This window comes from Caloenas nicobarica, chromosome 21 (assembly GCF_036013445.1).
Source record: "Caloenas nicobarica isolate bCalNic1 chromosome 21, bCalNic1.hap1, whole genome shotgun sequence".
Lineage (NCBI taxonomy): Eukaryota > Metazoa > Chordata > Aves > Columbiformes > Columbidae > Caloenas > Caloenas nicobarica.
In genome coordinates, this window is record NC_088265.1 from 6,649,478 (window position 1) to 6,675,940 (window position 26,463).

The 26,463-nt window shown below is 49.9% G+C and overlaps 1 pseudogene; it reads left to right on the forward strand.

Annotated features, from left to right (window-relative positions):
• Positions 1-25,350, forward strand: LOC135997263 (antigen WC1.1-like; annotated as a pseudogene).
• The last annotated feature ends 1,113 nt before the right edge of the window (positions 25,351-26,463 follow it).

Genomic DNA, 26,463 nt, shown 5'->3' on the forward strand with positions numbered 1-26,463 from the left:
ATGGCTGCTCCTCTGGGTACAGCTGTGCAGGGGTAAGTGCCTTGTCCCACCACCCAGGGACAGCGGGTACCAGTGTAGTCATGGGGATCTCTCTGGAAATGGGGTTTCTTTGCAGGTGCTACTGAGACAAGGGGCAGAGGGTGCTCAGTTCCATGGAGCCTGTGCCTTTCTCTGTGCCCGTCGGGGTGGGAGAGCGTATCTCCTTTCCCAGGGGTACAGTGTTCAGGGCAGCCTGTGCCTGGCTGGATTCGCACCCTGTCCTGGGGTACCTTTTGGGATCCCTTGTTTCCAGCACTCTGCCTCTGGAGCTAGTGGTGGCCTCACTGGTGATGGCAGCACCCAGAGATCTCCAGGGCACTGCCAACCTCTGGGGTGCCCCAGAGGGTTTGTGTGCTGCTCACCACCCTCTTGTTCCAGGGGAATCCTGACCTCACAAGGGCAGTTTCTGCCCCACGAGAGAAGAGGACGGGAGACATCTGCAGAACAGAGATGTACTCTTGGGGGGACTGGCCCAGTGCAGGGGCTGGGCTGACTCCAGGGTAGTGGGGGATGTGTGTGGGGGGATGCTCTGGATCATCTCAGTGGGAATAGAGAAAGCCCTGGAGGTGGGATGGATCTGGATGGTGCCAGGGCTGCCAGGGTGCCAGGCAAACCTGGGTACACAGGACTGTTCAGGGTGTGCTGGGCTGGGGAGGAGTGAGTGTCCAGTGCACGGCTAGGCAGTGTGTGGGTGGGCATGGGTGGGGGGCAGGTGGGAAGAGGTACCTTGTGTGGTGGGACGGAGAATGACCCAGCAGTGCTGGAACTGGGCACCCTGAGCCTTGCACAGCTTTTGGGGATAGAAGGGACCCTCACACTGCACTGGGTACAGCCGAGAGGGGAGTGGGCTCCCACCCTGGCACTTCTGACTCTATGCAGGCAGGAGGTTCCCCCAGATCTGCAGCACCGAGGCTCAGCACTCTCCTGACTTCTCCAATGTTGATGTTTGAAGGTGCTGCAGAGGTGAGGCTGGTGGATGGCAGCAGGCTCTGTGCTGGGTGAGTGGAGGTGAAACACCAAGGCCAGTGAGGGACCGTGTATGATGACTACCGGGGCATGAATGATGCACCAGTGGTTTGTAAGCGGCTGGGCTGTGGGTCTGCTGTTGGAGCTCCTACGTACAGACACTTTGGGCCAGGATCTGGCCCTATTTGGATGGATGATGTCAGCTGTAATGCCACTGAATCTGCCCTGTCTGACTGCACACATGCAGGATGGGATGAACACAACTGTGAGCACTTCTGTGATGCTGGAGTGATATGTTCAGGTAAGGGGTCACCTCGTTCCCCATCTTTGGAGCCAGAATGGGCAAGGAGACCTGGCTGTGCCCTTTGGGAGCAACAAACATGCTGGGGCAGGGCCAAGTGCAGCCAATCATGCTGCTGAGCTTGGACTGTTGTTGCTGGTGTAACCAGTCCCAGAGGAAAGCTGTGACAGCCCTGAGTGGACACGACCCCATGAAGGCAGCACTGACCAGCTGTCCAACCCCTCCTGACTGCCCACAGGGGTTCTTCCCCCTCAGAGACGTGTACCTCAGTGGACTTGGAGGGACGTTTCAGAGAGCATGAGTGCTGGGCCCTGGATAGAGGAGCAGGCGGCGCACAGCCCATCGCTGACCATCCCCAGGACTCGGCTGTGTGGTCCTACACTGCCAGGCTTAAAAAGCTTGGCAGCTGCTTGACTCTGGCTGCTTCCTTTGCATCAACACATGCAAAGGCTGGTGCTGGGATATCCGAGGTGCTGTGACAGCCCTGTGAAGACGGGACCCCATGCAGGCAGCGCTGACCAGATGCCCACCCCCTCCTGCCTGCCCACAGCTCCCCACGCTGACCCACTAAACAGGGTCTTTGCCAGCACTTATTGATTCTCGTCTGTGCCTGCTGTGACCCTCTGAGGCAGTGTAAGACCAGGGGGACATGAGGGTCTCCTGCCCCCTGCCTGGCCATTGGCCTGGGACCTGTGCACCTCTGGGCAGAGTATGGTTTCCCTGGCTGAGAACATCCCACCTCCAGCAGGCATTGGAAGGCTCTGGACAGGCACCAGCTGTGACAACAGCTTCTGCACTTCTGTGCTTTGTGACATCTGCCATCGAAAAGGAAACTCCCAAAATCTCAGGAAAACCCCTGGAATCACAGTGCAGATCTGGTTGCACCAAAGTGATGAAGGTCCTGCCTGGCCTGAAGCTCTGCAGGGGCTGAGCAGGCTGCAGCAGTCATCATCATCTGGGCCAGTTCTCCTCTCCTGGACTCCAACTGCTCACATTCCTGCAGTGCTGGGAGGACCATGCCAGGCAGCACAGTGAACCTTGTGTGTGAGCACTTTGTTTGAGCAGTAACTGTGGCTGTGAGTGTATGGCAGACACATAGCTCGAATGCTCTGATGGTGTAGAGAAGGGATGAAGGGGTCTTGAATGTGTTTGTGTCACCAGGACTCCCCCAACAGCTTTCTCTGGAATGTGCAATGGGCAGTTTGGTCGCATTTTCTATGATTCCATGAGATGATGTGGGATGTGGGCATGTAACTGCCAGAGTGCTCTGGGAACTTCCAGTTGAACTTCTTTGTTGTTTTAGGGTTTTTTTTCCAGGATTTGTCCAGCTGGTGGAGGGGAAGAACCACTGCTCAGGACATGTAGAGATCCACGATGGAGACCAGTGGAAAACTGTTTGTGATTCCCACTTTGGTCCCAAAGCTGCTGAGGTGGTCTGCAGGGAGCTGCAGTGTGGCGTGGTCCTGCCTATGGCTGGAGGAGGTCACTTTGGAGAAGGAATTGCTCCCATGTGGGATGCAAAGCTGCAGTGTGTGGCGAATGAGTCCCTCCTGTCCTTCTGCCCCAAGGGATTCTCCAGGGACCTGGCCTGCACCCAGATGAACAGCGCTGTTGTCAGCTGCACATGTAAGGACTCAGGGTGGAGTGTTGAACACTGGGGCTGTGCCAGGGTTCAGGGCAGAGAGCAAGGACCATGTTGGGCAGGGTGGGTGTTAGGACAGCATGGGTCATGGGACTGTCTGCAGCATGAAATCAGTGCAGAAGGAGAAGAAAGGTGTGCTGTCCCTCTGTCCTCTCCTCCAGATTCAGAGAGTACAAAAGCAACAAGCCACCCTCTCTCCTTCTCCTCTGTTCCCAGAGTACACAGGGTTCAGGCTGGTGAATGGAAGCACGGCATGTGCGGGGAGGGTGGAGGTCCAGATTCTGGGAACCTGGGGGACCATCTGTGGTTCCTGCTGAGATCTCTTGGATGCCCACATTCTCTGTCGTCAACTCAATTGCGATTTTTCTGAGTCCATTCCTAGAGGAGAGCATTTTGGGAGAGACACTGGCCCCGTCTGGAGAGACTCATTCCACTGTGACAGGACTGAAACCCACCTGGGACAGTGCCCAGTGATCATGCTGGGAGCCTCCCCATGCTCCCGTGGGAACAATGCTGCTGTCATTTGCTCAGGCAAGTTCCAGGAAAATGGTGCATTAACTCTATTTGCCCTTTTTGCGAGACATGGGCACCCAAAGCAGGGGTCCCATGGGAGCACCAGGCTGAATTTTCCCTGGTGGAACCCTGACTTCCCCAGGAGCTGCCTGGAGGGCTTTCCCTGCTCAGATTGACTGCTCTGCTCTGGGAGACCTGAGGTCTGAATGGAGGCAGGTGTCTGCCCCCTGGGCAGCAGCTTAGGCCCCGGCACCTCTGCCAGGCCTGGGGTCTGTGGGATGAGCCCAGGACAGGGCTGCGTGGCTCTGCTCCATCCCTTCAGCTGCAAACAGCTGCTTCCCGTCCCCACGGAGAGCCCTGCAGAGATTCATCCCACCACTCAAGCAGCAGCTGCCTTCATGCTCCCAGCAGAAGCAAACCTGGGTGTGAGCTGCAGAAGGGACCCACAACTTTGCCCTTGCTTCTTGTCGGCACAGGGCTCAATCTTGTCCTGTTTAGTCAGAAAATCCCCCCTTGCCCTCTTCCCTGAAGGCTGCCATGCTGCCCAGTGCCGCTGATGACTGTGGCACCTCTGCTGTCCCCAGGCCCAGCTGAATCTGCATCCCTGTGACTGGTGGGCAGAGGGAGCCGGTGCAATGGGTGAGTGGAGATCTTCCAGCGTGGGAGGTGGGGCAGAGTCCTGGATGACCAGTGGGACATGCAGGAGGCCAGCGTGGTGTGCCAGCAGCTGCAGTGTGGAGAGGCAGAAAAAGCCTACAACCCCCCAAAGCCTGAGCGAGGGATGGGCCCTGTGGGGCTGCGAGGAGTCTGATGCACAGAACACGAGGCCAACCTGAGCCTCTGCAAGACCTCCCTGCCTGAGAGTGCCCTGTTGGGAGGGATTGTGGAGGACATGGGAGTGATTTGCTGGGGTGAGCGGCACTGCACAGGCCTACAGATGATGGGGAGGGGGCCAGCCACCCCCTGACAGCAATTGGGGTTTCTCCCCACTGCAGGGAGCTGGCAGGTCTGGCTGGTGAATGGGCCTGGGTGCTGCGCAGGGAGAGTGGAGATCTACTACCAGGGCAGCAGTGGGACTCTCTGTGATGATGACTGGGACTTGTCCGATGCTGCCGCCATTTGCCACCAGCTGTGCTGCAGAGGGGCGGTGAAGGCAGCCAGCTTGGCTAGGTTTGGAGAAGGCTTTGGGCAGATCTGGCTGGACGGTGTGAACTGTTCCAGGGCCGAAGTTGCTCTTTGGGACTGCGCTGCCGGGCCCTGGGGGGCAATATGACTGCGGGCACAAACAGGACGTGGGCATCATCTGCTCAGGTCTGTGCTGGGAGATGTGCTGGGAGCCTGGTTCCTCGGGAGGGCAGGGCGCAGGAAAGCCAGGCATGGCCCAGGCTGTCCCCGGATGAGCCCCTGCCTGAGCCCGTCCTATAGACAACTGTGGGAGCAAAATAACAGACTCAACGACAGATCAATATGATCATAGTTGAAGACACTTTATTGCTCTAACAGAGTTATATTTATACCTGTCTTATTTCCGTACACGCGACATGCTGTTATTTGATTGGATAAACAGCTTGTCCACGAGCTGTTCGCGCACATAGCTACATTGCTGATTGTCTCTTTCTACTACATCATGCATCCCCATATATGGTAGCTGTTTGCATTCTTGCAGTTAACTGCTTCTTGCCAGTTCCTGCTTTTATGCTTGCTCAAGCAACTTTTGCTGTTTACATTGTGTCCTTGGACCAGGACCTAATCAGCAAGGCTTGGTGGATAGTCCATGAGGCTGTTGTAGTGTCCTCGTTCAGTCAAGTACATTGCCACAATTCGCCACACTCTTTTGATGACATTATTTATCATATCGGAAACACACTTAAAAATACAAGGTACAATAATGAGCACTATAGCTATTACAATCAAAATCATTAATCCTTGCTTTACTAAATCAAGAAGCCATCACATAAGTCTCCAGCCCTCAAATAATTGATCTAACCCCGCATCGGTCACTGTCTAGTAGAAAAAATGCGCGGGCCACACCAGCAAATCAGACAGCAACTGATGAGTTTGTTCTAAGCCAAGCGTAAATCAAAAAATTACACTAAATAGCACAAATTTCTCAAACAAGCTGGTTCTATAAGTACTAATCTATGAGAACTACAGCAAAAATATCCTCTCTTTTGCACAGTTCCTAACTGATTTACCCTGTTACCCCTAATACATAGAGGACTAAATGTACGATTTAGATAAACATGTTGACTACCATTATAATGTATTATATACTTTCCACAGTACCTACAAAAACAAATTACATATAGACTATAAGCATGCCAGACAGGACAAACCTGACTACTCGGTTTTGTTGTCACCGGAATCTTCTAAGTTGTCAAGTACAATGTTCCTCCCATTCACTTCTGCAGGAGAGTTCCACGGCTTTACCCAGCGGGCAGGAATCCACGTAGGGCCAGATTCTGTAATGACACACATACATCGTCTGGCAATTATTTGTACATCAGCAGGTCCAGTCCATTGACCTGTATTTAGATCTTTGTACATGACCTTGATTCCTGCAGTTTTTCATACAGACAATTCGTTACCTGATGCGCTGTTGTGAATGACCATAGGAGGGTTATCGGGATTTCCTGTCAATCACAAAATATTAAGAACATATAGTGCTTTCCATATTCTCTCTTGTGGGGATATGCCAATTTCCCCCATTTTTTTGTTTTATAAGGAGATTCTTAAGTGTCTGATGTGCTCGTTCTACAATTGCCTGACCAGTTGGCGAGTGTGGAATACCAGTGTGATGCCTAATACCCCACAACTTACAGAAGTCTGCAAAAGTATGGGAAATATAGGCAGGTCCATTGTCAGTTTTTATTGCATGAGGTACACCCAAGACTGCAAAGCAGCCTCGGAGGTGCTTCTTAACATGCTTAGCCATTTCTCCTGTCAGAGGAGTCGCCCACATAGCTACAGAATAAGTATCAATAGTTACATGTACATATTTTAGTCTTCCAAACTCTGGGACATGAGTGACATCCATCTGCCATAATTGGAGAGGTAACAAACCTCGGGGATTGACTCCGAGACCTATACAAAATCCCATTTTTTGGCAATCAGGACAGGATTGTACAATTCCCTGAGCATCTGTAATGGAAATTGTGAATTGTTGTGAAAGCACTTTGGAACCCTGGTGAAAGAAAGCATGATATAGTTTAGCCTGTTCAAAGTGATTTATCAGAGGCCCAGTCCATAGTGGAGCAGCAAGCCTATCTGTGCAGTCATTTCCTTCCGTTAGGCCTCCTGGTAATCCTGAATGTCTATGAATGTGAGTGATAAAATACGGAACTGTTCTTAGGTTTAAATACTGTAATAATTCCTGGAAAAGTGAAAATAGAACTAGATTACTGATTTCTTTTAAGACTGAATTTTCTATGCGTTGTACTACGCCTACAGCATACAAGGAATCTGATACAATATTTACAGGGTTAGAAGACCATTTCGCAAATACCCATACTACAGCTCTTAGCTCTAATGTTTGTAAGGAGTCATTTACAGTACCAGGAATAATTTTGTCAGCCCATCTATCGTTTTCTTTCCAGATTATAGCAGCCCTCTTGCTATTTTTGCTGGCATCCGTAAAAACCGTCAACCCAGGCACCGTCATTTCAGACCTGATTGGAAAGGTATCAAAAACATTATTACATAAAAAAGAGAATAGTTTGTGTGCTGAGTATACATTGTTAATTAGTCCTGCAAATTCAGCTAGTGCTACCTGTATGACCTGTGAATGCCTTAATGCCCATTCCAAGTAGGTCTATACTAGTGGAACGGTGATAGAGCTAGGATCTCGACCCGCTATCTCTAGCAATCATGAACGACCTTTCATGATTATCTGAGCATAAAGTTCAAGTCGAGTAACAATAGATTTCCTCTGTCTGAAGGGTAGGAATATCCATTTGAGTATCTTTAAAGGATCCTTTTCTTTTGTATCCCATTGGGCTATTATGGCAAATGGGTGATAGTTATCCCTTTCTCCCTGGATTATTATGAGTTGAATATCTAGTTCTGGAATATAGCGATGTGCCTTGAACATTGTAATCTTCTCTAGTATGTGTTGCAACGCTAAATTTTGACGATCTGTTAATTGCCGTTTGTCCTCTGCATTATTGCTAGTTAAGAGGAGTGGGAGTAATGAAGCTAAATCCTCATTGGTAATTCCACGGAGATTTCTTATCCATTGGATGTCTCCTACCAACTTCTGAGCATCATTCAGTGTTTTAATTTCTGTGTTCGGGGTAATTTTTTGCGGTTTTACTTGAGACCCAGTGATAACCCATCCCAGGTAATTCCATGGAGCACTTCTTTGACTCTTTTCAAGTGCAATCTTAAGCTTCTTAGCCTCTAAGCATGGCAATAGAGTTTTCAAGATTTCTTCAGCATTCATGTCCTTTCTAGCTATCAGTATATCATCCATATAATGATATATCAGCAACTGTTTAAACTGTTTCCTTACGGGTTCTAAAGCCCAAGCAACAAACAGCTGACACATTGTTGGTGAATTTTTCATGCCTTGAGGTAGAACTACCCAATGATAATGTTTCGCTGGCTCTGCTTTATTGATAGAGGGTACTGTAAAAGCGAATTTTTCATGATCTTCAGGATGTAATGGAATCGTAAAAAACCAGTCCTTCAGATCAATTATCAATAGGTTCCAATCTTTAGGGATCATGACCGGCGAAGGTAATCCTGGTTGTAGGGCTCCCATGTCATGCATAACTGCATTGATTGCCTGTAAATCATGCAACAGATGCCACTTTCCACTTTTCTTGAGAATGGTAAAGATTGGAGTGTTCCAAGGACTTGTCGATGGGACAATATGTCCTGCAGTTAATTGTTCTGTTACTAACTCTTGAATTTTGGACAGCTTTTCGGTACTAAGTGGCCACTGATCAATCCAGACGGGAGCATCGGTTTTCCATTTTAGTTTAAGGACTGGCTGTCCTTCAATGGCCGCTCCTAAAAATTCTGAGTGACCAATTTAGCTCCCATCTGGCTCAGGATGTCGCAGCCTAGCAGAGCAATTGGAATGTTTAACACATATGGGCGTGTCTTAATTCTCAGTCCATCAGTAAGGCAGAAATCTAGGTGATACTTGCTGATATTAGATGATTGTATTCCTCCAATACCAAAAGACTCCGTCTGTGGACTGAATCATAGGCCAATGTGAAGGCCATTTTGAAAGGGGTATAACAGTGACATCAGCTCCAGTGTCTATAATAATTTTTAATGTCAGAGTTTCATTGCTTGGTCCTACAATTTTAACAGTCTCCTCAGGTTTTGATTTTTGGATGTTTAATGCGAGCAATATTTCCGGCGGTCCAGTGGACCCAAAACCTGTATTCCCTCTTATTCGTTCCCCAGATTTGGGCACACATGATTTAAACTGAATCAATTGTGCTATTTTTGCTCCTTTTGAGATGTTTACTGGTGGTGCTATGGTTTGGACCATGATCCTTATTACACCTGTGTAATTGGCATCAATCACACCAGGTAGGACAAAAATCCCTTGTTTTGATGTTGATGATCATCCCAATAATAACGCACATAACCCGTAACCGAGAGGACTTTTCATATTGGATGGAATGCAATTCACCTTTGAATCTACCAATGTTATTTCTACTGTTGTTTCCACGTCCACTCCGGCACTTCCTGCTGTGGCAGAGGGGACGCTGTCCAGACACCCTGCATTTGTGTCATAGCATGCTGGGGTGTCGCGCTTTTCTGGAAGTTTCCCAAAATACGACCATTAATGTCAAACCTTGATCTACATTCTCTTTCCGCATGTCATCTTTTCCCACAACAGGCACGTCTTTTCCTTACTACTCAGACACTGTGATTTAAAATGCCTGGATTTTCCACAATTAAAACATTTTTTGTTTGCCTTTCCTCCCTTTTTGTCTGTTACTAACGGACGTACTGCGGCAGCAAAAGCACTAGCAAGCATCGCAGCCTTACTCTGTTCTCCCAACCTCTCACGTCTCTAACATTTCCCCAACATGAGCACCTTTGGGTAATGTTAATAGCATACCTTTGTTTGAGGATTAGCATTCTCAAAAGCCAATTGGTCAAACATCCTAGCTTTCATTTCAGCATCCAGATGTGGATGAGCATCTAAAGCAGAGTGCAACTGATCTACAAATTTGGGAAATGACTCTGAGTCCTCTTGGCGTACTGAGACATATGAGGGAGAGTGTTTTCCCTCTTCTGGTACAGTGTACGGAGCTTTATACGCTTGTTCCTGTGATTGTTGTAACACTGCAGTGAGAAGTCGTGACTGCACTTGAACATCTGAAAACTGCCCACTGCCCATTAACATTTGAGACCTTATCTAGTAAAAGGGATCATTAGGATTTCAATTAAAATTTTGTGCTTCAGCCTGCTCACACAGATCCTGCCATTTTTGAAAAAATAACAACTGCTGTGAAGGGGATAACAAAGTGCGCACAAGCATTCGTACGTCGTAAGGAGCTAGCGTATATCCTGTAAATATATGCTGCAAAATAGCTTGAGTATATCGTGACTTTAAACTGTACTGAGCTATCACAGTTTTTGCCTCTTTTACAACTTGCCAATCAAACGATACCCACTGAGCCGGAGCGTTCCCTCCCCCTGCTATGGCAGGAAAAGCCATAGGGGAAGGTAAAATTTCCCCTTCTATTAAAGCATCGTGAATGATTCCCTGCCATTTGCCATGAAGGTCGCTATTCTCTTTAAGGGGTGATTCAGGAATTAAGCTAGAATGGGGTTAAAGGAAAGGATTAGAGGGGTTGGATTGACAAGAAACGTCCAAGGATACAGGCACTGCTGGTCTCTGTCTCACTGCAGTTTCCAGCTGAGTCAACCTTTCGGCAACTTTTGCAGCTGTTGGGCTATGTCCAGGGGCTGTTCTCCTCGCTCTTCTGGTGATCTGGATGTAGAAGGGGGTAAGGGTGGATATAGACGCGGCACTTCTCGTAGCGGAACTTCTTGCGCTTTATATTCGGCAGAGGAGGGAAATCTTCCGAATGGTCATTAGATGGCGGCATCTCCCTAGAAATCTGCTTCGGGCATACTTCGGGCGGAATGACTTCCTCCCCTTCCCTAGGTTCGGCAGGGTTGTTTGGGGACATAGAAACAGGGGGTGCAAAGGCGACAACGCCAGGTAGGGTGAGGCCAAAAGTACTCTGGGCAGGGTCATGCTTTTCTTTCCTTTTCTTTTCATTGTCACCAGGACATGGAGTGAGTGCAGCGAAAGCAGAAGCCGCAGCTTTACAACTGGCTTTCATATCTTGAAGCGTGGTCTTAATTAACTTCCATAATGTAGCAAGACCTTTAACTTCTTTTGAGCCATTACTAATGCTATCCCATAGGGCCTCTCCGATAGCTTCCCAAGTGCATAAGTCAAAAGCAGTTCCTACATCAATCAATAACCCTTGATCTCTGCTCCATAATAGAAGCAGTCTTCAACAGGTTTTGTCATATTTTATACCTCTCGTAGAGAGTATATGTTGGAGGAGCTTTAATGCTGCCTCTTCCTCTTTAGAGACCATCTGCCCCATCTCCTCCTCCAACTGCTTACTTCTTCTTTTAGGTAAGTTCTCCATCTCCTTAACGGGTGCTCCTCTCCTTGTTGAGAGAATTCAAAGGCTAGCCTTTCCGTCTCTTGTGGACGCTTCAGCCAGGGCAGCTGAACTATCGGTTGGGATCCTCCCGTCACTCTTCTCTTTTCGTTCATTTCCAAACGGTCCAAAAGATCTGAGGGTCCCTGTTCAGGCACCAATTGTGAGAGCAAAATAATGGACTCAACGACAGATCAATATGATCGTAGTTGAAGACACTTTATTGCTCTAACAGAGCAATATTTATACCTGTCTTATTTCCGTACACGCGACATGCTGTTATTTGATTGGATAAACAGTTTGTCCACGAGCTGTTCGCGCACATACCTACATTGCTGATTGGTTCTTGCTACTACATCATGCGTCCCCATATATATGATAGCTGTTTACATTCTTGCAGTTAACTGCTTCTTGCCAGTTCCTGCTTTTATGCTTGCTCAAGCAACTTTTGCTGTTTACATTGTGTCCTTGGACCAGGACCTAATCAGCAAGGCTTGGTGGATAGTCCATGAGGCTGTTGTAATGTCCTCGTTCGGTCAAGTACGTTGCCACGGACAACGATCCATGAGTGCCCTCAGTCCCACTGGGGTTCCCTGGGAAGCTCAGCTGTCTCCCAGGGTTAGTGAGGAGACCAGGAGTGACTGTCATCAGGGACTTCTCTGTGTCCCTGGGTGCAAGAGGGACTTGCTAGCCGTGACCCTGCCTGGCTGGGGGCCTGGGGAGCGCAGAGGTGTTCTGGCTACCACAGCCCCAGACCAGCCTGTTCCTCTTGCTGCCTTTCTTCACAGAGTTCGTGGCCTTGAGACTGGAGAACAGTGACACCTGCTCCGGGTGCCTGCAGGTTTCCTACAGCGGAATGTGGGGAAGTGTTTGTTCAACTTGATGACTCCTGACGTGGTGTCCCTGGCGTGCAAGGAGCTGGGCTGTGGGGACAGAGGATTCCTGGAAACAGCCCTGCCCCATGGCAGGGTGTCTGGCCCTGACTGGCTGGATTACGTGCAGTGTGGGGAGACAAACACCTCCTTCTGGCAGTGTCCCTCCACTCCCTGGGACCCACAGTCCTGCAATGACCTGCAAGAAGAAATGCACATCACCTGCAATAGTAACTCTGAGTCACTCAGGCACTGGTGTCACCTCAGTTTCTGCTCCCCTCTGGGCATGGGCAAATGCAGAGAAAGAGATGGAGGGGCTTTCCCTTTACATGTCAGACCCTTCTGCTCCTGATGGCACAAATGTGACCTCAGCTCTCAGAGCCCCACATGTGCAGCAGCACTTGCCACCCACCAGTGCCCGGGGGAGACAGAAACATCTCCAGGTGAGGTCTCAGCAGATACCAGATAGGGTTCAGAGGAGCTTCCCCTCCACTGAAACCCCTCTGCTGCTCTATGACCAAGATGGAACAAAGAGGCACAAGCAGAGCTCAGCCTCACTCTCTTATGCACAATCCTCCGAGTCAGCCCCTTCACCACAGTGTTTCCTTCTTCAGGGAGATGCCTGGAAATGCCCCCAGAGCCTTGGGCCCCATGCCCCAACTCCACCAGCTGCACAGGTAGGGAGCTGCTCCTCTGTATGCTCTTCTTGCCTGGCAGGGCTCTGCTGTCTGAGTGCCATGAGAGGTCTTTGTCTTCTCCAGACAGGGAGAAGATCTGTGCTGTGGGAGGTGATGACGAGTGCTCAGGCAGAGTGGAGGTCTGGCATCACAGCTCCTGGGGGACAATGTGCGATGACTCCTGGGACATGCGGGATGCCCAAGTGGTGTGCAGGCAGCTGGGCTGTGGCCCCGCAGTGTCTGCCCTGCATGAGGCTGCTTTTGGGGTGGGGCAAGGCCCGATCTGGCTGGAGCAGGTGGAGTGCCGGGGGACAGAGTCATCTCTGCAGGACTGCTGGGCGCAGCCTGGGGACGGACATGCTTGCCAGCATAAGGAAGATGCTGCCATGTGCTGCTCGAGTGAGCAGCAGGGCTGGGACCCCTTGCTCAGGTATTGGCAGGGAGCTGGGGAAGGCCTTTCACCCACTTGGCCCCTGACCTCCCAAGAACAAGAAAGTTCCTGTGGAGTGCAGCAGCCTGGTGCCAAGCAGGGAGCAGCCTCGGTGGAACTGGGTGTCCTCTGGCCACTGCTCGTGGGGCCCTGCAGCTCCAGGACTATCCCTTGGCCTGCCTGTGCCTGCCACCCAGAGCAGAGGCCCTGGACCCTGGACCCTGGCCTGGTCTTTCTAGTGCTACAGGAGTGGCAATTTGGGTGGGATGTGTCAGGGACATCTACAGACATACACACCATGTGTTGGAGAGGAGGATCCCTGGTACGTGCACTCCCACCCTCTCAGCCCAGCTCTCCTTTTCTTCCTCTGCAGCTACACCCAGAACAGCAGCATCCCCACCCCAAGCAGGTAACTTGTCCTCCCCTCAGGGCTGGCTATCCTCAGGGCCAGGCTCTGACCCACAGTTGAGTGGAAGGAGCTCCTCGCTGGAGTGTGAAACTCCCAGGAGGAGGCACTGGTGTGGTTGTGTGGGAGTTGAGGAGGATTGTAATTTACTCAGCAGGGTGGAAACTTCTCCATCACTCCCTGCTGGGGCCCTCCACCCCCTGCTGCCTTGTGTGATGGGGTTCAGGTCTGGTGCTGCTTCTGCCTCTCCCAGGACTGGTGCTGCCCCTTCCATATTCTTGCCTGTGCAGATCCCACCCAGGGCCATCCGACTGGGAGTGGGAGAGTCTCAGTGCCTGTCGTCACCTGCATCATCTTGGGGGCCCTTCTCTGCCTGGTCCTGGCCCTTCTGGCTGGGCAAGTGCTCAGTGCCAGGGATGGGTGCAGAGGTGGGTCCTTCCACAGAGGTCCCAGTGATGCCTCCTGGAAGGGCTGTTGGTGCTGTGGGGTGTCAGTAAGGGGCACAAGCAGAGCTGAGGGGATGAGACTGTGTGCTGCCACCTGTCCCAGGCACCTCCTCATTGACTGGCCACAGGGCACCAGGAGCAAGGGGTGGAGAGAGCCCAGAGGTCGTGGGACATAGTGATGGGGCAAGGAGAGACATGACAGAGCAGGACCGGGGAAGATGTTAGCCTGGAGGAAATAGCCAAGGTTGGCAGTGCTGTGGGTGTTGCTGGAGGGGGCTCTGGGGCAATGGAAAAGGCAGGAGGAGCACAGAGCAGCAGGATCCATCTCCATGGTGTCAGGCCTCTGCGCTGACCTTCTGCCTAGTGCTGCCCACCCCTTGACAGGGCAGAGGCCATGCTATGGAGTCATGGGGCAGAAAAGGGTTCAGGTCCAGGTGAAAAGGAAACATGGGAGTTGCTCTGGGGTCAGACAAGGGGAACATGACCCAGGGACTGGAAGAACATGAGCAAGGGGCATGACCCAGAGACCAGAAGAGCATGAACACTGTCACCAAAGGGATGATGTGAGGATGAGACTGCCCCAGATAACCTCCACAGCGATATGGCCCTCACTGGGGATGTGGCAGCTGTTCCTGGACAGGACAGTGGGGCTGTGCTGTTGAAGTGGTCCAGGGCTGGCCCATGGAACAGATCTGGGTGAGCACAGTGAGGTCCCATTGCCCCTCTGCCTTTCCCTATGCCAGCCCTGCCTCTGTCTCCAGGCTCTAGGAGAGCTCAGGAACTCTTCCCCAAGGCTGTGTACGAGGAGATCAGTTACAGCCCAGCATGGGAGAAGCAGGCGAGGTTTGGTTGCTCAGGTGGGTGTGGGTCCTCCCTGGAGTCACATCTGCAGGACCCTTTCCCCTGGCCCCAACCCAGTGCTCATTCTCTGAAGCCTCCCAGCCTGTGGTCCGTGCAGCGCTGTGTGGTCTGTGGGGAGAGCACTCAGGTCCTGGGCCCAGGAGAGGAGCTGCCTCTCAACCAGCTTTGCCCATCAGAGTTGGACAGCTCCCCTCTTCCTGCCCCTGCACCCCATATTACACCAGAGGAGTGAGGGAAGCCCTGTCCTGGGGCAGCTCTGGGAGCATCTTTGAGACAGGGTTTGTCCCAGGGGAGCAGGGAGAATTTCCAGCCCTCCTCCCCATGTAGCCCCAGCTCTATGGATCACTCTTCCTCAGCAGCGCTGACCGTGAGCCAGGTCAGTGGGTTTGCTCCATAACACCAGCTGCGCATCTCTCCAGGCTCCTCTTCAGAGGAATCCCTGACCCAGCTGCAGCTCTGCCCTGAGGTCAGCGAAGAGGAATCAGCACCAGGTAACGGAGCAGGAAGGGGTTGATCTCCCTGCAGACAGATGATGGACAGAGATGTCACTGAGTGTCACTGCCAGAGATGGGGAGGACTTGAGGGTCTCCTGTGGTGCTACCAACACCAGTGTCTCAGCCCTGTGTCCCTGCTCATCCTCCTATTCTCTGCTCTGCAAGATGTATCCTTTCACTGTCGCCAGCTCCCCTGTCTTTTTGGATGTTCTTATTCTGCCCGGGGATGACCCAGTGGATGGCTATGATGATGCCAGGGAGGTTTCTGACCCTGGAGAGGACATTGCCCCTGGGCAGGGAGCTTGGGAAATGCCCAGGGTGCCAGAGAAGGGAGCAGGACCCAGGGGTGTACCCAGAGGTGAGAGGGAAACTTAGAGCTGCTGGTTCCTGGGGTACCATTCCTGCTGCCATCCTAGTTGATGTTGTACTGAGACCTAAACCTCCTGGGAAGGGGGAACTGCTCCAGGAGTTTTCTGTGGAGGAATTGAAGGGTGGGAGAAGGAGCTGAATGTAGTGAGGAGCAGGGAGGAAGGTGATGTGTAGACCCTATGGGGTGAACTGCAATGTCCTGCCTTGCTGCTTGCAGGGGGCAACCTGCCCTCCCAGAGAAGGGCCACGGTCCATGCAGCTGAAGGAGACACCTCATCCCTGTCCCTGGGGAGCATGGGCTATGATGATGCTGAAGAGGTCTCTCTGGCACATCTTCATGAGGACACAGAGGCTGTGACACCGGAACTGGGTGCACAGCAGTCCCTGAGCCCCACAACAACAGAGCCCATCTCCGCTGTGCAGCTGGGTGCAGCCAGGAGGTAGGAGATGTTTGTGCAGCTGGGAGAGCTATGAGCACCAGGGAGCCGTCTCCCTTTACCCATGGGCATCAGAAACAGCCCAGAGTTTCCTCTGTTATTTTTTCCTATTTTTACACTATACATCATATTTGTTCTTATTAAAAGTCTCAGGGGGCTTTGACCCAGAGATGGTCTGTGCCTGCCCAGATGTCAGGAAATCTTCCTGAGTTTGATTAGGGGGAGCACAGAACAAAGACATAGTGGTGGGGAGGGGGCATGTCTCAGGGGCAGCAAGCTTGGGCTCAGGCTCTGGGGCTGTGAGAGCCTCTGGTCCCTGGGGAATAATCCAGCTGACATAGATGTTTCCATCCTTCTTGCCACAGACAATTTCTAGTCAAAAAGGCCCTCTAATAGGTCCCATGGTTCAACCCAGTGGGAGTGCCCATTTCTTCACTAGCCAGCCTGTTCCAATGCCTGACATTACTCTCTGGGAAGAAATTGTTCCCAATATCCAGTCTAAACCTCTCCTCGTGCAACTTGAGGCCACTTGCAGTCCATCAGCGAGGCACACAGTGGTAGCAGCAGCTAGTTCCTGTGGCTGAGCACTAGACCAGGGCAGACAGCAGACTTCCTGGAGGCAAGGAAACCCAAGGAAGAGGCGTTTCTGGCATTCATAGAGTCATAGAATCATTTCAGTTGGAAGAAACCCTCAGGATCATTGAGTCCAGCCATAACATAACCTAACCTAACCTAACTCTAACACTAAACCATGTCCCTGAGAAACTCATCTAAACGCCTTTTAAACACCTTCATGGATGGTGACTTGTGAGAGTCGGTCTGAAGAACAGTTTCTGCCTGAACATCGCCATCAGGGACTTGGAGAACAGAATGGACTGAGAGAAAGAACTGGACAATGATTTGGAGAGAGGCCTGAAGCAAGGAATTGTGTTGTGAAGGTCTCTCCGACCCAGGGACAATAACTGCTGTCCAGAAGATGGATTTTCACCTGCTGCCTGAGCCAAACTTGCTCTCCACCTCCTCCCTGTAACAAAGGCCAATGAAGGAGAGCATGCGCAGAGGCTCGTCAAGGGTCTTGAGGTCACCCAATGGACCAGTAAGAGACCCCTGAACCGAGGCGACGCAGGCGCAGACGGGCCCTGGCAAGTGAAGCGGGGACTCTTTGGGCCTGTGCAGTTAAGCCTGGATTGCGCAATAAAGGCGGAGATAGGCCTCGATCGGCCTCGATCTACGGGAGTGTGGGGGGGTGAAGAAGCATAAAAGACAACTCCTGACAGGACATCATGGAGATCTCCCCACCGGAGGACCCTGAACCACGACGGAGGACCGGAAGGACTCCCGTCATGGGACCTGAGACCAGAGGGACACCTTTGGAGCTCATTCGGTGGTAAACCCAGCCTCATTTTCCGCCTTTTCTTTTTACCTTTCCCTTTTCCTCTACTCTCTTTCTATCGTGTGCTGCTTTACGGGCAAATTAATAAAGCAACACTGCTTGATTGAATTATAACCCCTTGGCATTTTGGTTGCCTTAATTTTGCGCCTCGAGGTCAAGGTAAACGAACCATCACGAGTCCATCACTGAATGGACCGTGACATGACTCCACCACTTACCTGAGCAGCCTGTTCCAATGCCTGACAACCATTTCCATGAAGAAGTTTTTCCTTATATCAAATCTAAACCTCCCCTGGCACAACCTGAGGCCGTTTCCTCTTGTCCTATCACTTGCTACTTGGGAGAAGAGATCAACACCCTCCATGCTACAACCTCCTTTCAGGTAGTTGTAGACCGCAATAAGGTCTCACATCAGCTTTCTTTTCTCCAGACTAAACAACCCCAGTTCCCTCAACCGCTCCTCATAAGACTTGTGTTCCATGCCCCTCACCAGCTTCATTGCCCTCCTCTGCACTCTCTGTAGTATTTCAATGTCCTTCTTTATGATGAGGGGCCCAAAACTGAACACAGTATTCAAGGTGGGGCCTCACCAGCGCCAAGAAGCAGCAGATCTCATGAGAGGCTGATGCAGAGGGGGCATTGCCAGGAGATTTATACAGCCCCTGGGGAGCGCAGGGGACTGTGGAGCACAGGAACAGGGCCAGCAAACAGAGGTGAGGCAGTTAGCATGCCAGTTTGTGCAGAAGGGCAAGCAGGAAGTGTGAGGAAGCTCTGCCAGCTCAGGAGATTAGTTCAGTTAGTGGTCATCACCCTCACAGAAGGAGCCTAACTATGGTAGCCACCTGGAGGAACAGTAAGTCCCCTGTATTTGCCACGAAGCAGACAGCAACCCAAGACAGAGCTGCCATGGAAACATGCAACTGTCCAGACCTCAGGCTGCAGGGAATGCCAGAGTCTCTCACTGGCGTGGAAGAGCAGGAGAGAGAACAGCAGTGTGAGGTGTGACCAAGCGGATGACCTGCTCAGCCTGGTGGTAGAGTTAAAAGAGGAGGTAGAAAGTTTGAGAAGAATCAAAGAGGAGAAGAAGGAAATAGACTGGTGGGATCAAGCTCTGGCTTCTCTGAGACATGAAAGGCCACCACCAGATAACCAAGACCAAGAGAGTCCATTATTCTCCCCCTGCCTGACTGAAGGCAGTAGGTCGAGGGAAAGGGGTGAATGGAAACAATTCCACACCCGAGGTGGGAGGTGAAACATCCCCTTGCCCACCCCACCCTCCCATGTGCCCCTATACAACAGGTATGAGGCTCTGGAAGTGGAAGGCCAGTCAATGGCCAATGAAAACGAAGGACCATCTACACCACAGGTACTCACACGATCTGAAAGGCCTGCCCCAGTATTATGACCACCTTCACAAGAAAGAAGAGAAGGGTTATAGTTTTAGGTGACTCCCTTATGGGGGGTACAGAGGGTCCAATATGCCGGAAGAACCCTCTTCTTAGGGAGGTCTGCTGCCTTCCTGGGGCCCGGGTTAAGGACATCACCAGGAAACTCCCTAGCCTGACATGGCCCTTGGACTACTACCCATTGCTCGTCTTTCATGTGGATAGTGATGAGTCTGTGACCCATAGTCCAAGGGAGATTAAGAGGTACTTCAGGACCTTGGGACGGTTGGTGAGGGAATCAAGTGCACAGGTTACTTTCTCCTCTCTTCTTCCAGTTATGGGCAGCGACAATAGAAGAAACAGACAGGTGCACTCTATTAACACATGGCTTCATGGTTGGTGTCGCCGCCACAATTTTGGCTTTTTTGATAATGGGTTTGCTGGCATCGGATGGAGTTCACCTTTCACATAGGGGGAAGAGGGTCTTTGCACACAAGCTATCATGGCTTATTGACAGGGCTTTAAACTGGACATGATGGAGGAGGAGGATGTAATCAGGCTCACTTGCAACATGCTGTGTGATGAGACAGCAAGCATACAGGGGCAAGGTGAAGCATTCTCTAAACTGATGAGTTTAGGGAGCAGGATCCAAACTGGTGATGCTCACACAATCAAATCCAACTGGGGAACATGCCAGACCAACCAGAGCAGCAACAAATATTCCTTAGCTGTTTCCCAAGGTGAGAACCAGAAGGTCAATCACCTCAAGGGTACACATGGCTGCAGTAGATCTTTCTGCAGCCCTCATGAGAAACCTGAATACTTGAGGGCTTCTCTGAAGTGTCTATACACCAGCACATGCAGCATGGGTAACAAACAGGAAGAATTAGAGATCTATGTGCATTCACAGGGCCATGATCTCATTGCAGTTACACAGACATGGTGGGACAGCTCACACAACTGGAATGTTGTCATGGAAGGCTCTGTACTTTTTAGGAAAGAAAGGCCAGCAAGGCGAGGTGGAGGAGTTGCACTTCATGTGAGAGAGCAACTCAAATGTCTTGAACTCTGCCTAGTGGGGGATGACAAATGAGTTGAGTCCTTATGGGTAAAAATTAGGGGACAAGCTAACAAGCGGGACACTGTTGTGAGTGTTTACTACAGGCCACCCGATCAGGAAGAAAAAGTTGATGAGGCTTTCAGCTGGAGGTATCCTCATGATCAAATGCCCTGGTTCTCATGGGAGATTTCAATCACCCTGACATCTGCTGGGTGGGCAACACAGCTAAGCACGCATAGACCAGCAGGCTCCTACAGATAACTGGCGACAACTTTTTGACACAGAAGGTGGAGGAGCCAACGAGGAGAGGCATACTGCTGGACCTTGTCCTAACAAACCAAGAAGAACTGGTTGGAGATGTCATGGTTGGGGGCAGCCTCAGCTGCAGCGACCATGAGATGGTGAAGTTCAGGATCGTGCATGGAGGAAGCAAGACAGTAAGTAGACCTAAACCATGGACTCTGGCAGGGTGAACTTTGGCCTCTTCAAGGTCCTGCTAGGAAGAATCCCGATGAGAGAGGGCTCTAGAAGGTAGGGGAGTCCAAGAGAGCTGGCTAGAATTCAAACATCACTTCCTCCAAACTTAAGACTGATGCATCTCTGTGAGGAAGAAATCAAGTAAAGGAAGTAAGAGTCCAGCATGGATGAATAAGGAACTCCTGTCAAAACTCAGATGGAAGAAGGATGTTTATGTAATGTGGAAAAAGGGACAGACCACCTGGGAAGAATATAAGGAGGCTGTTAGAGTATGCAGAGATACAGTGACAAGGCCAAGCTCCACTTGGAAGCAAATCTGGCCAGGGATGCCAAGGACAACAAGAAGGGCTTGTTCAAGTACGTGAGCAGTGAAAGGAAAGTTAGGGAAAATGTAGGTCTGCTGCTGAATGAGGTGGGTACCCTGGAGATGGAAGATAGAAAGAAGATAGAGTTACTGAATGCTTTCTTAGCTTCCATCTTTACTTCTAAGACCGGCCCCCAGGTATCCCAGACCCTAGAGATAGGAGAGCAAGTCTGGCAAATGGCTGCCCTTCCCAGCCCTGTTTCTCTCTTTCTTTGGGAACAGCAGGGTTTTCTCACTCTTTCGTCACCCAATTTCAGCTCTGTTTCCATCTGCCAATCACTCTGACATGTCTCTGCTCTGAAGCCAAACCTTTACACAAACAGGGTCTTGGACACTTGGCACAAGGTTTCCTTGTGACAAGTCAGAGCTTGGCCTGGTGCTACAGCTGAGATGCCACCGCCTAAATGTGCACTGATGCCCTCAGCCAAGGGAAGAGCCAGGGTGAGCTGGAGCCTGTTGCTTTTGACATCCATGGTGTAACTACCAAGGTGCGGTGGGACAAGTCACACAACTTGGGGTGTGACGCGAGGGTTCTGCGAACTTCACGACACGATCAATATGATCATCATGAGCCAAATTTATTGTTAGTTACACAGAAGTATTTATACCTTCTTAACACAATTACATACTATGTCTATGTTACAACTTGAACAATGATTGTCTATTACACAGACAATGACTTTCTATTACATAGAGGAAGAAGAGCATTGATCATTTATTATTATCTATCAAGAGAAAGCAGAATCTTATCCTTTTGGCAGAAGCAAATGGTTCAGGATGTGACTTGCAGTTACACAGAACTGGGTGCTTTCCTCCCTGCACCTGCATCTGGGAGTTTCTCTCCTCCTGCTGTTTCTACATGCCTGACTTACAATACACAATGACTACCTTTGAAACACTGGGTTGTTCACATTCAGATGACAAAAGTCCTGTAAAAACTCATCAACAGGGGTGGATGGATATAGTATTTTCATCGGAGACAGGCTGGAAAAATCAGGAGTTGGATTCCCTCGAAGTAAAGAAATTACTTGGATGTATGGAGCTCCTTAATGGGGTGAGTGATAAGCTGGGTTTGGCCTTATGCATGAGGGTCAGAGCAGGGGCCAGTAAAGGCAACACCATGGTGGGAAATGAGGAATCCGCAGTCAGGGCGGGGAAGAATCTGGATAAGTTTCTGGATATAGAAGCTTGGACCTCACTGGAGACTTAATGATCCTGACATTTTCTGGAAGAGGAACACAGAAGGATGCAAACAGCCCAGGTGATTTCTGGAGTGTCTTGGGAAAGCTTCATAGTACAGCCGCCAGATGGCTGTCACAAATGGGTAATTTAGATTGCTTAAGTGCAACTTCATGAAGTTTGGTGGCAAGGTTCACTCTATCACTGTACAGCACAATCATGTGAACAGTTATTCAAAACTATCAAGGCAAATCAAAGTCATCAGGCCATAAATCAAAGTTACTCATATAAAATCAAAGTTATCAGATCACAAATCAAAGTTACGAAGCTACAAGTCAAAGTTACCATACTACAAGGTTATCTGTGATATCAGTCACTTACCAAAGATCTGCTGTTGGTAAAAAGTCTCTCTGCCTTGAGGAGCAACCTTGAGAGGTGTCCCAACTCAAGGGCAGTTCACCACCACGCAGCCACTCTGCCTAGCAGGGAGAGCTCAGAGAAGGCTCACTTAGGCTGTCATATTTATAGAACGAAGTGGTTGGCTCATAGTCAAATTACATGTGATGAGAAAGGTGTGCATGAGACTCATTGTATCCACAACTATCTTTGCTCCTTTATAAAGGAACCTTGGAAAAACCACCTGCTCTTCATGTGTTAATGGCATGACTGGTGTTCCAAAGTAATAGGCGTCGATGCTCCCTGTGTCAAATTGTTCCTGTGTGGGTTTTCAGAGAACAGATTGAAACTAGAGGCATTCTTGGCTCGTTTATGGCTCAGGCCTTTCCCTCCTTCGGAGCCTGTACCAAACTAGAACTAGTTTGGTTAAGGAGTCAAGTACATCCATCACAATGGGCTAACAAGTGTAACGCAAGCCTGGATGTGGTACATGCAGGCAAGGAAGAGCTGGTTAGGGATGTGAGGGTCAACGTGAGCTTTGGCTGTCATGACACTGAAACAGTGGGGTCCAGCTCCCAGGGAGAGTGAGGAAGGAAAATAGTAGGCTGCAAATGCCAGACATTAGAGGAGCAGACTTTGTCCTGTTCTGGGGAGTTTTAGTGGGTTCTCATGGTTGGCAGCATTGAAAGACAGCAGATCTCAGCACAGTCTGTGTGCAGGGGCTGCATCCTCCAAGAAATGGTCTATATCAAAACTCAGTTGAAACTTCTAAGTAAATTCAAGGGCACCACAACAAGCTGTTACTACTTCAGCGACAGTTATGAGAAGAAACAAGATAATATGAGATCACTCCTCGATTTAGTAATAATAAATATAGACAAATTTCAGATATGTTGTGTGCTCTTTGACTCCATTATCACCAGCAAGGTCTCCCAGGCCTTTGTGCCTCAATGCAGGACTCTAGAGGAAAAAAGTCAAGAGTGGATAGGAATCAGACCAGGGGCTACTTGAGCAAACACAAATGTTACCGGTCGAAAGGGACCAGATGCATAAATCTCTATTTACAAAGAGGGAGAGAAAAAAGTCATCAGTTTGCTGGTCCATGTCCATGGCCTATGAAAAAAGACAAGAATTTACAAAGTTCTGAAATTAAGACTTCTTACATAATAAATATATCCAGGTCTTTTCTGCACTTTTCAACTTCTGCCAAACCTCTTCCTTCAGGGGTTCATGCAGCTGCCCACAGAGCGGTGGCCACTGCCTCCAAGATTCCCAGGGGTGGCTGAAGCCCCAACATGGGAGTGAGAAATGGCACCCAGGGTTGACAGGAGCCTTTCTGGAGCAGGAACTGGTGGACAGGTAGATTTGGCCAGAGCATCTCAGCTGAGACAACTGATTTCTCTCCCTTGAGTAGAAAGGGAAGCCTGGACAGTTGCACCTAAGCTGTCCAGCTTTGTAGAAGAATGAGAAATGAAGATCCTTCTGTAACCCAGATGTGTTTGGGTTAGTGCAGATTTGGCTATTCAAAAGAGTCCATTGAATTCACATTGTCTCTTTGCTTCCTTCTGTGGATTGAGGAAGTTTGTGACTTTAGTGTGTGACTCTGTGAGTAAATATGAACAAGGTCCAGGGAAAGTAGTGCTTTTGGGGTGTTTAGAATCTGTGCTTCACTCGAAAACATGTTTCCAACTGGTCTAAGGCCATCCACTATGAAAAGTGGACTTCAGAGGAGCTAATGTGGACTTAGTATATAGAAGTGTATTTTTTTAATTGAACCATGTCTTCCTTTGGGTTTTGTGATTTATTTTGGGTTTGGGGTTTTTTTTGGTGTGTTTTGTTTGTTTGTTTGTTTGTTTTTTAAATTCAGCAATATCCATCTATGTGCAGCATGTTCTCCAAGTAAAACAAGTGGAAACTGGTGCCCAGTCCCTGAAACATGCAGCTACAGACTTCAGTGGCAAAAGCTCAGTTTTGAACAAGCCTGCTCTAAGTCCCAGGTGGCTCATGAGAGAAATGTGGGTTGAGAGCTGGGACAAAAACTGGCCATAGAGTGTCTGACATACAGGGTCTTGACTTCCTTGCATATTCATTCTCTGTTTGGAGACATTCTATTTCAATACCATTTAGAGATTACCAATCTCACTGAACATGCAAGCAGAAAAAGGAAGAAAAGTGAAAGAAAAATAAATCCTTCCTTATTGTCTTTTATTATTTAAATATTTTCTGTTTTGAAATCTCTCTAATTAACCAGGTAAGAACTGAGGAATTAAGAAAATTATGCCTAGAGACTTGTATTGTGCAGCATTTTGCAAGTTCTTGAGCCCTCTGGTGCCAAGTTGCTGAACTGCAGAACCTGGAAGTGGATTTAGCTGGCATCTACAGAAGTAAAAGTCAGCAGCAAAGCTGCAAGTTTCTGAGGGTGTTAGTGGGCCCCACTGAGGGCTATCATGGAAAAGAACATGGAGAGAATGAGCAGACGGTTGCTGTCCCTTTGGGTTGGTGAAGTCAGAGACACTGGTGACAGGTTGAAAATCAAAAGTGGAGGTTGCTGTGAAAGCCTTTGATGTGTTTCATCAAGCAGGATGTCAAGCCCTGACCCTCATACTCTAAGAATGGGGATCTCTTCCCTCATGGGATGCTCAGGGCTCTTCCTGGGAGCACTGAGATGTGGAGTGTGTGATGCTGAGGGCAGGACACTGATAGGACTCCTCCCAGGCTCTCTGGAGGGTGGGGGAGGAGGTAACAAAGCACTGGAGCTGCAAGGAACTGGTATCCTCTCAAGGGCCTCAGTGGGAGTCACAGCAGCCATAGTCGAAAGAACAAGGATTTCAGTTATGTTGTGGATTCCCAGCCCCCACAAAGGGACCATCCCCACCCCAGGCTGTCCTATGCTGTCCTATGCCTGTGCCTCCATCTCTGCAGATTTTAACCAACACCCCTGATCCCCCACCTCACTCTGACCCCATCATGTCCCCAGTTTATGGATGACTGTGTCCTCACTGACAATTAGTGCAAACACAAAGCTGTCATTTTCTGATGTTTTGCCAATGGCTGTAAGTTCCCAATAAGCTTTGCAACTTCTTCCAAAGCCCTGCAAATGCTTCTTAAACACCTAAGATGTCCCAGCCCACAGACTCATTTGAATCCTCTATTGCTGTCCATATATCCCATTACATTCTCCTTCTTCTGCAGCCTCAAAATCAAAACTCAACCTATTTCACTTCAGCATGACGCCCTCCCATCCCCCTCTATTTTACAGCTTCTTCCTGTCTGTAACATACACTCATGACTCCCTCCCTGCATGCAATGTGTCTTATAAACCCTTTCCCTTCCCCTGAAGTGATATCACTCCAGGAAGTTCGTGCTTCCTTCATGCTCAAGGATGTTTCCTGAGGCCCACCCAAGTCTGGGGATAGAAGAAAGAGCAAAGTTACCTCATGTGGATGACTGAGCACAGCCACCCCAGCAGTGGGCATTCCCCATCTGCCAGGCTGAGGCCTGCACACAAGATGGAAATGTCTCTGTCATCTCTGATTTGCACGGGAGGGACCTTCCTTCCTGCCATCTTCTCAGGACAATCCCCTTCTTCAACCTCTATCTGAAGAGACCAACGCTTTTTCTTTTCTGGCCTCAGTCATGGTTTAAAGATTTGCAAAAGTCATCAGCCATCCCCTTGTTTCTCCCTGAGATCCCCTGACCCTCTCTCCTACACCTACAGATGGCCAATCACTGCTGCTCAGGGTCACACACTCTTCAGAAGTGGGTTTGAAATTCCTGGATCTTCCTGGTAGTTACTATAAACTTTATTATCGCCCTCCAGAACTCATGGTGAGCTTTCCTGGCCATAACAGGGCCTTTTTGACCACCTCTTAGGAAACAGTTGTCTTTTTATGATTGTCTACACTGAAATAGCCACAGAAAGAACCAAATTGTGCATGGCTCCAGAAGGCTTTCTTGTAGGAGGAGACACCAATGACATGGCCCTGGGGCTCTGGGGACACATGGCCATGCCCCCCGACAGGCTGTTGCCACTGACAGTGAGGAACGGTGGGCATGGAGAGGCACCAGGAGAAGGGGAAAAAAGCAGCACTGAGAGACTGT